Raw genomic sequence first — 10,343 nt, 5'->3', positions numbered from 1 at the left:
ATCACTTTATCTTAGTCGCCATAGATTACTTCACTAAATGGGTGGAAGCAACTTCCCACAAATCAGTGACCAAGAAATTCGAAGTTGACTTCGTCAGAAACACTCTGATATGTCGTTTCAGTGTGCCGGAATCTATCATCGCTGACAATGGTTCTAATCTAAACAACCATTTGATGAAAGATATCTGTGAGCAATTAAAAATCACCCACAGAAACTCTACTACCTATCGACTACAGATAAATGGAGTCGTAGAGGCTGGAAACAAGAATACCAAAAGAATCGTGAGAAAGATGGTCGACTACTACAAAAATTGACATGAGCAGCTGCCTTACGCTTTGTTGGGATACAGAACAATGACCCGGACTTCTACTAGGGCCACCCCATACCTCCTTGTCTACAGTACAGAAGCAGTCATACCCACAGAAGTGGAAATCCCTTCACTCAGGATTATCCAAGAGGCAGAACTGAAAGATGCAGAATGGGTTAGAAATTGTTATGAACAACTGACCATGATAGAGGAAAAGAGAATAGTGGCAGTGTGCCACGGATAGCTATACAGACAAAGGATGTCCAGAGCCTTCAACAAGCGGGTCAAAACCCGACTTTTCCAGATCGGATAGCTCGTACTCAAGTGAGTCTTCCCTTACCAAGAGGAATATAAAGGGAAATTCGCGCAGAACTAGCCAGGGCTATACATGGTCAGGATAGTACTTTTAGGAGAAGCCGTGGTCTTAGCCAAAATGGACGGACAAGAGTGGCCCAAGGCCGTCAATACAGACGCGCTCAAGAGATACTACATTATGGATTCCATTTGCTTGTAATCGTATTGTTATTTCCTTGTAATCATACATTTTGCTTGTAATCGTACTAGAATAGGAAAAATATAAATCATCTATGTAATGAACTACGTAATTACATGAATTCCCCAAAGTGGGATACGTAGCCAGTCCATACTGGACCCGGCGCTTTATTAGTAAAACCAAAACTCAATTACTTTATTCCGAACTACGTTCGACCTGAATTCCTGTTGCGACAGGATACGTAGGCGCTCTCGAGCTCGGTCGTCATAAAAGAAAAACCAAGAAACCCCTAGGAAACCTCAGAGGAAATGAGGCATGAAAAATCAATAAGATCAAGCTTGCAAAAGTCAGTCCAGGAGCCAGACAGCATCAACCCTACACTGGGGCAGGAATTTTTGTTCCTATCAGAAACAATCAACAAAGAAAGGGACAAAGTAAAGCCATACACTGGGGTAGAATTTTTTAGGGGGCCTAAAAAAATTCCTGCTTAGCAAGACAACACAAGGGACACCCAGATCGAGTCCTGAAATCGGGGCAAAAAATTTTAGAGAGATCTCAAAAATTCTATCAATATGAAAGTCAGTAATCATGCCTCTGTGAAGAACCGAAAGACCTCGTTCGAAGAAAACATACATCCTGACACATGAAAACAAAACAAATATTTACTTTTTAAGGAAAAAATAACATGCGTTTTATGAATTTTTACTACGATTTTTTTAAAAAAAATATGTATAGTATGATTACGTCCCAGAAACATTTGTCAGAATACCGAGCCCGAGAGGGTTCAAAAGAGCATCAAGAGGAGACACCAGGTAGAAGAACAACAACGTTAATCGGCTTCTTAGGAAACTCAAAATTTTTCTGTGGATGCAGGTTCTCCCTTTTACAGGACAGCAGATACACCACCAACCAGCTCACTCACAGGAAAGGCGAAAGGCAAAGCCTAAACGATGGAGAAAGACCAAAAGGGTCACAACAGAAATGGATAATAAAGACACATTTGACCAAAAGGGTAACACAAAGAATGAACAATGAAGATGTATCAGACCAAGAGGATCACAATTGATGAGCGTAAAGATAGATCCGACCAAGAGGATCACACAGAGAATGAACAACAAAGATGTATTAGACCAAGAGGGTCACAATTGATGAGCATAAAGATACATGCGACGAAAAGGGTCTAGTCAAATCAAAGGCCAATGAAGATGTGCCACGCGTACAAGTGACACGTTCCTACCAATCAAATATTGCTATGTCAGCTTAAATCAGATTGGTCAAAAGAAGTTTGTCTTTATCACAACTCCTCTATCCTACAACTATAAATAGGGGACTCACAATTCCGAAAAAATGACAGAAATTCTAACAAGAAGCCAGAGAGAGCTCGTGGATCGAACGTCGCAGATTTCTCTACAAGCTAAAAGAATTCAAGCACTCAAGTATTTCTCTAGAAGTTCTAGAGATCAAGACGAAGATTCGATATCAAGCTTCAAGCCCTTGAATCCTAGTATAAGTTCAAGATCAAAACCACCAGGTTCAAGATCAAGCTCAAAAGCCCTTAAATTCAAGAATAAGTCAAGATCAAGATCAAAGCCCTTGAATTTATTATTGAAAAGACGAATCAGAGGAATCATAGATATTGTAACACTCATATTTGAAATTAATTACTACGATTATTAAAATATTTTCTTGTCTTGATTTTTATTTTGTTGACGCAAATTTTATTGTCTACAAATTCTGGCATGCCTAGTGGGACGATCTCTACCTCTCATCTCAACTTTTCGATCATAAAAGTTTAACAACATCGAAATGGCCTCAAAGAAGATCAACTCCAACTCAATTTCCTCAAAGGTTGCTGACTCCAAGTTCTCTGCTGATGTGGAAAGCATCCTCGACATTACCTTTGGTAGCATTGGACCAGTTACGAGGAGCAAAGCAAGCATGTTGGGACAACAAGCACACCAAGTGTTGTCCGTATCAACTCCTGTTTTCAGATTTGTATCCCCAAAAAGAGCAAAATCCTCTACTAATGCATCGGAGGAAGGAAGCAGTATTGCCAAGAAGATTAAGAAGACTCTAGCTCTACTTGATCTCTTTGGATCCAAAAACTTTGCTATGAACGAAGATGATGATACTTTAAGTGACAGATCCTCTCCACTCAAACCACATGAAGTAAGCTAGTCAAATATTAACTTTGCGACAATCCATGCTATACTCCAACATCCCCAACAATTATGCAAGTGATGGTAACTAACGCTTCATCCATGGAGGAGACATTAGCAAACTTAACAAAGGTAATCGACGGCTTGGTCAAGCATGTACAAAATCAAGATGCTCGGATTGAGAAGTTGATGGAAAAGATGGATGGATTAATGGAAAGAGAATCCAGCCACGCACCTGGGAAGGGTCTAGAAGCACAAGAGACTGAACCTCGTGCAAAACAAGCACCGCCTACTAAGGAAATTTCAGTTTCTTTTGAAGGGATGATTCCGCTTGACCGACTAAAGGAGTTCATCGAAGAGACTATCAAAGATAAGTACGAAGTTGCTGCCAAGTCTTCTTTTACTTACGTAAAGCCGTGCACTATAAGATTTGATAGATTCAAGATACCCGCTGGTAATCAACCTCCCAAATTTCAACAATTTGAAGGCAAGGGAAATCCAAAGCAACATGTTGCACATTTTGTTGAAACATGTAACAACGCTGGGACATATGGAGACTATCTTGTCAAGCAGTTCGTCCGCTCCCTCAAGGGCAATGCCTTTAATTGGTACACCGATCTTGAGCCTAATTCTATCGATAGTTGGGAGCAACTAGAGTAGGAGTTCCTTAATTGCTTTTATAGCACAAGGCGTACCATGAGCATGGCGGAACTTAAATCACTCGCCAGAGGAAGGGCGAACCGGTTATCGATTTCATCAATCGATGGAGAAATGCAAATCTAAACTGCAAAGATAGGCTCGATGAAGCTTTTGTGATAGAGATGTGTATCCAAGGAATGCATTGGGGGATTCACTACATATTGCAAGGAATTAAGCCAAAGTCTTTTGAAGAACTAGCTACTTGTGCTCATGACATGGAGTTGAGCATGTTTTTCACTGGAAATGATGTAATGCCTATCTACGACCCTCGCAAAGGAAAGGACAAGCAGGAACCTAAGAGATGGAGCAAGTTCGTTCCCAAGAGTGACAACAAAGAATCCATGAATGTTAATATCTCACCTGTAAAGTTTACTATAAAGGTGAGCAAGAAGCAGTGTATGAAAGCAACTTTATTTCAAGACAACACAAGCCAAAAGTCGACCTTGAAGGAGATGCAAGAAAAAGAATAACCCTTCTTGGATTCTGAAGTCCCTGAAATTTTTGATGCAGTAATTTAGCTGAAGATCATTGAATTACCAGAGATGAAGCGACCCAATGAAGCTGGACGAACAAATAACCCGAACTATTGCAAGTATCATCGACTTGTGGGTCACCCTCTTGAGAAGTGCTTTGTCTTCAAGGACAAAGTTATGCAGTTGGCTAATGAAAACAAGATTCTGCTTGATGATGAAAAGGAAAGTTCAAATCAAGTCTCTATCACCTTTGGTTATCTCGATCCTGTCCATATATGGAGCTTTTGAAGAATATGAGGAAGGACCATTGGAGGAAGATAAAACCCAAGTTGATGAAGCTAATGATGAAGGTTGGATTTTGGTGAATAGGCAGAGACGCTGTAAAACAAGTCCATAAAAAGAATAATCTAAACAACCAACTTTGAAGAGGATGGTTAGATGACCAAGGAAGCAAATATCGGTTGAGCATCTGAAAAAAGCAAAAGTGGAGGTAAACTACCACTAAGAACCACGACGTCCCATGACTCTGGAGAAATTTCCACCAAGTTGATTCTGCAATAAGACTAATCGAGACAACATTGAGGCATTATGCTTCAATACTAGTAAAAAAGAAGTAAAGGATGAAAGCCTATCAACACTGTCTCTTTCGTCATCTGAAAAGCCTTATGAATTTTGTTTTCAAGAGGTACACGCATGTGATACAAAAATCACATTCACGGATGACGATCTTTTACTTGGTGGAACACTTCACAATCGTCCTTTGTACATGGTGGGTTATGCCTTCGAAAAGAGGATAAATAGAATATTGATAGATGATGGGTCTGGAGTTAACATTCTTCCTATTCGCACAATAAAGGAACTGGGTATCACAACTAAAGAACTTTTTGAAAGCCGGTTGATCATACAAGGATTCAATCAAGGGGGCAACGAGCCATAGGTGCTAACAAATTAGATATCACCATCGAAGATTTTCAATCAAGTGCATGGATGCATGTCATCGACGCAAAGACTTCATACAATATGTTACTTGGAAGGCCATAGATACACGATAACAATGTTGTCCCATCCTTCTACTATCAATGTTTGAAGTATCTCGAAGGCAGTGTCAAAAAGAAGATAGTTGCTGATGATAAGCCATTTACTGAAGCTCATTCACATTTCATCGATGTGAAGTTCTACTTAAAGAATCATATTGTGAGAGAAGTAAAAGTCGATGACATCGCAACGACCAAAAGTGATAAGATCGCAACTAAAAAAGCTGATGAGACTATTAAAAAAGCTAAAGTTGGGGCTAAAGTGCCGCACTTCAGTCCGAATAAAGGGAACATTGTGTCTTTGAAAAAGAAGAAGACAACTCCAGTGCTCCGCTATGTTCCAAAGGTAAGGAAAGAGAAAGGTCAATTATCTGAAACTCAAGGAAATGTGCTAGGGGGATAACTCTTCCTATCAAACGAATTGACCCGATAAATTTGTTCACAAAGCTACTTGGAGACTTCGTGGCTCAGAATCCGCCACCAAATATGGCACTCCCTATGAAATGTACAAATGAAGGCTTTGATCCAAATGCTTACAAGTTATTTGTCAAGGCTGGATACAACCCCAACGAGCCATCAAAGTTAGGGAAACTTCCATTAAGAGCTACCATGATGCAATCACGTGAAGGTTTAGGATACAAACAACCTCCGCTAGTTTGCATCTCCATAAGAAGGGCAAGTACCAACTATATCACTGTGGAAGATGAGTCTACTGCTTCCAACAAAAGGTCTTCACTGTTTGATCGGCTTGGAAAGTCGGCCATAAAAGCTTTTGTGTTTAAGAGATTAGGTCCATTGAAGATGAAGAAGAAGAACAACAAGTTCTACAGAAATTATCAAAGCGTAAAAATGCCCGCTTTTTCGAGAACCTAGAAGGATATATAAAGTTTGACTCCTTCTAGAATGAGGTGACAAACAAACCTTGTGGTTTCATAAGGGGAGGTACTAAAAGCAAAATCTCACACTGTGGTGTATACCAAGGAGCGTGAAGAAGATGAGGAAAGTGTAGGCTCTTCATGTCATATTACTGCACAAAGTGATCAAGATACCTCATTTTAGACGAAGGTTGCTGAGAAATTGGAGGACATCTCCTAGTGTTACCACATCTCATTCAATGATGGTAATCCTCAAGAGGATGAAGATGCTGGAGATGCTTCTCCAGAACTTTAAGAAGGGGTGAAAACTACAGTAGACTCCTTAAAAGAAGTTTTTCCTGGTACTGATAAAGACCCAAGGCCCACCTACCTAAGTGCTTTTCGAACAGTTGATGAAGAAGACACTTACATGGAGATCCTCAAAGAATATAGGGACGTTTTTGCTTTGAGTTATAAAGAGATGCCTGGATTGGATCCCAAAGTAGCAGTCCATCTTTTGGCAGTAAAAAATGGTGCTCGTCCTGTTAAGCAGGCCCAGAGGCACTTCAGACCAGATTTGGTTCCTTTGATTGAAAATGAAGTCAACAAACTCATTGAAGCTGGCTTTATTCCTAAAGTTAAATACCCTATGCGGATTTCGAGTATCGTTCCCGTGAAGAAGAAGACTGGCCAAATTTGAGTTTGTGTTGACTTTAGAGATCTTAACAATGCATGCCCTAAAGATGATTTCCTCCATCCCAGAGTTAATGATTGATGCTACCACTGGTTACGAAGTAATGTCTTTCATGTACGGTTCATCCGTCTATAACCAAATTCGCATGGCGCCAAAAGATGAAGAGCTTACTTCATTTCGTACACTTATGGGAATTTATTGTTACAAAGTGATGTCTTTCGGTTTGAAAAATGTATGTGCCACATACCAAAAGGTTATGCAGAATATCTTTGATGATTTTCTCCACAAAAATGTTGAATGCTATATAGAAGTGAGAAGTGATGGAGCTGGTGCTAGTGTGGAGTTAGTTACTCTGCAGGGAAAAGTGATAAGTTGGTATTTTACTAACTTATCTCTTCTTTAATCCTAGATTTTTGTTATGTTTGATTGATAAAGTAGTGAATTTAATGTCGTTTACTTCATTTTATAGGATTATGTGATTTAGAAGTGATCGGAAAAGAAACCAAGTGAAAACAAGTCAAAAGAAGCCAAATTGAAGAAAACAAAAAAAAGTTGCTAAATGTGCGAAAAAGAGTCAGATCTGCAAATCTGAAAATATGGGGCTGTTTTGGTCATATTTTAATGTGGGAATATTGGGAGCTATAAGAACATGGCTTGGGAGAAATTATTTTCATCTTTGGCCATTTTCATAAGACTTTTGAGAGCTAGGGTTCTTACACCACACTTGGGGAATGAAGATTTGAAGACTTTGATAAGAATTTCTTAATCCTTTACTCATTTCTTCATTTCCTTGCTATGTATCGACTATCTAAGTTTGTAGCATTTCATTCCAACAGTTGAAATTTGCTTATAGAAATATACATTGTTAAAGTTTGGATTAGAACTCTTGTTATGCTTATGTATTGAATGTTTTTTATTTCTAATGAAGTGAGTTAATGTTTCTCTATTTACGCTTCAAGCTTTAATGACTGTTAATGGTGGCCAATATTATTTGTGCCTAAATACTTTTCCTTTGCTTTAGAAACAAAGTAAAAGTTAGGAAAAGAGTTAGATAGCAAGGATTTGTGGCTTTAAACCCCATCTAAAAACTTGAGCTAGAGATAGGAAAGTTACTTGAGATTATATTAATTGTTCACATTGTCTACATTCTAAGGCTCTAGAAAGCATAGTAATGACATTTATCAATTTGGTCGAGAGACTTTTGATGAGATTTTAGAAATCATTATCTTTTAACATAAACTCTCTCTTAGTTGTAAAATCCTAAAATACATTGGATCGTTACTTGAGAGTAATTTCCCTTATATCCATCCTTGTGGTCGTTGATCATTTTACCCGCTTTCTAGATTAGTTTATATTTTCGCATTATTTATATTTTCTCAAAATCAAAATATTTAAAAAGTTTTTGTCTTAGCGTAGAAAGTGATAATTCATTACTTGTTTAAATCATCTTTATATTGTTCCCTGTGGATTCGACCCCGACTCATAGTTGGCTAAATTATATTGTGACGACCGTGTACACTTTCTCTTGAGGAGTGGATTTGGACGTTATCAAGAAGTTCTACCATACTCCTTTGATTTGACACAATGTTCCTCCAAAAATGTCATTGAATATCAAGAACTCATACTTGGACTTGAAATGGCTGTCGACATGAAGCAGTTGCAGTTACAAGTCTTTGGTGACTCTCAGTTGGTGATTAATCAACTCTTGGGAAGCTATGAAGTCAAGAAGCCTAAATAACTCCCTTATCATGGTTATGCTCAGAAGTTGATGAGATGGCTTGGTGATGTGATTCTTCATCACGTTCCAAGGAAGGAAAATAAGAAAGCCGATGCTATAGCTTCAACGCTAACTCTGCCAGACCAAACACAAGTGACTATCTGCCAAAAATGGGTAGTACCTCCACCAAGTGAGGATGAAGGCGCGGAAAATGAGCTTGAGCATCGCGTAGCTGTTTATGATGCTGCGAAGAAAGACTGGCGACAACCCATCATTGACTACTTGAGTTATGGGATACTGCTAGAAGACTCAAAAAGAAGAACTGAAATTCATCGTCTTGCACCTCGATTCCTTTACTATATGGATACTTTATATAGTAGATCTTTTGAGGGGGTACTCTTGCGATGTTTGGGGGTGGATGAAGCAGTCCAAGCTTTGCAAGAAGCACATTCAGGAGTATATGGATAACATCAATCTAGACCAAAGCTCCACTTCCACTTAAAAAGAATGGGATATTATTGGCCAACAATGGTGAAAGATTGCTTGGACTATGCTCGAAGATGCAAGGCTTGTCAGTTTCATGCCAATTTTATACATCAGCCACCCAAAGCATTACACCCGTCTGTCGCATCTTGGCCATTTGACACTTGGGGATTGGATGTTGTTGGTCCATTGCAGAAATCTTCTGCCGGACACTTGTACATCTTTGATGCAACCGATTACTTCTCAAATTAGGCCAAAGTTGTCGCTCTTAAAGAAGTGAAGAAGGAGAATGTTGCGAACTTCATCTGAGTAAATATCATATACTGCTTTGGCATTCCTCATTACATAATAACAGACAATGGGAAGCCATTTTACAATAAACTGATGAGCAAGATTTGTGATCTCTTCGGTTCCAAGCAACATAAATCTTCTATGTATCATGCTGCCGCCAATGGTCTAGTTGAAGCGTTCAATAAGACTCTGTGTAACTTGTTGAAGAAGGTAGTGTCCGAGTCCAAACGAGATTGGCATGAAAGAATGGAAGAAGCTTTGTGGGCATAGAGGATGACTTACCGCACACCAATGCAAGCAACCCCATACTTGCTTGCTTATGGAGTTGAAGCAGTCCTAACACATGAGCGCTAAATACCTTCTTTACGACATTCTATTCAAGAAGGACTCGCCGAAGAGAAAAATACTCGATTGCGTCTTGCAGAGTTAAAAGCACTTGATGAGAAAAGGCTAGAGGCTCAACAAAATATTGAATGTTATTAAGCCCGTCTATCTCATGCCTTTAACAAAAAGGTGCGCTTGAGTTCCCTCCAAGTTGGAGATCAAGTCCTTGCAGTAAGAAGACCCATCATCATTTCCCATAAGTCTGGGGGAAAATTCACCTCAAAATGGGATGGACTATATGTCCTACAAGAAGCGTATTCAAGTGGCGCTTACAAGCCTGTTGATGCGGATGGCATGAGGATCAGTCCTACCAACGCAAAGTTCTTAAAGAAGTACTATCCTTGAAGCAAGATGATGTTCCTTGACGTACGAGCATAAACTGCATGTTACTCCTGGCCCGCAAGAGTATAAACTGTGCACCACTCAAAAAAGAAGTCCGCTAGGTTGAAAACCTCACAAAGGGAGGCCTAGGCAAAAGTTAGGACCCAAAAAAAGTCCTATAGGTTGAAAACCTCGCAGGGGGCGGCCTAGGCAAAAGTTAGGACATAAAAACAACTCATTTTTCTGGACTACGGAATGACTTAATCCTCTTCACCGAGGTACGTAGGCCGCTTTGAGTCTTATTATAAGCTCAGTCTCATGAGTTAAAAAAATAATACATCACTCTATGTGTTGTTCGAGTATGATGAAATGAACTTTGCCTGACCCTGCACATGCAGATCATAGATACAAGCAACCTTTTATTGAAATTTTGA

The sequence above is a fragment of the Lycium barbarum genome, chromosome 1, assembly GCF_019175385.1.
Source record: "Lycium barbarum isolate Lr01 chromosome 1, ASM1917538v2, whole genome shotgun sequence".
Lineage (NCBI taxonomy): Eukaryota > Viridiplantae > Streptophyta > Magnoliopsida > Solanales > Solanaceae > Lycium > Lycium barbarum.
Note: the sequence above shows the minus strand (reverse complement) of the source record.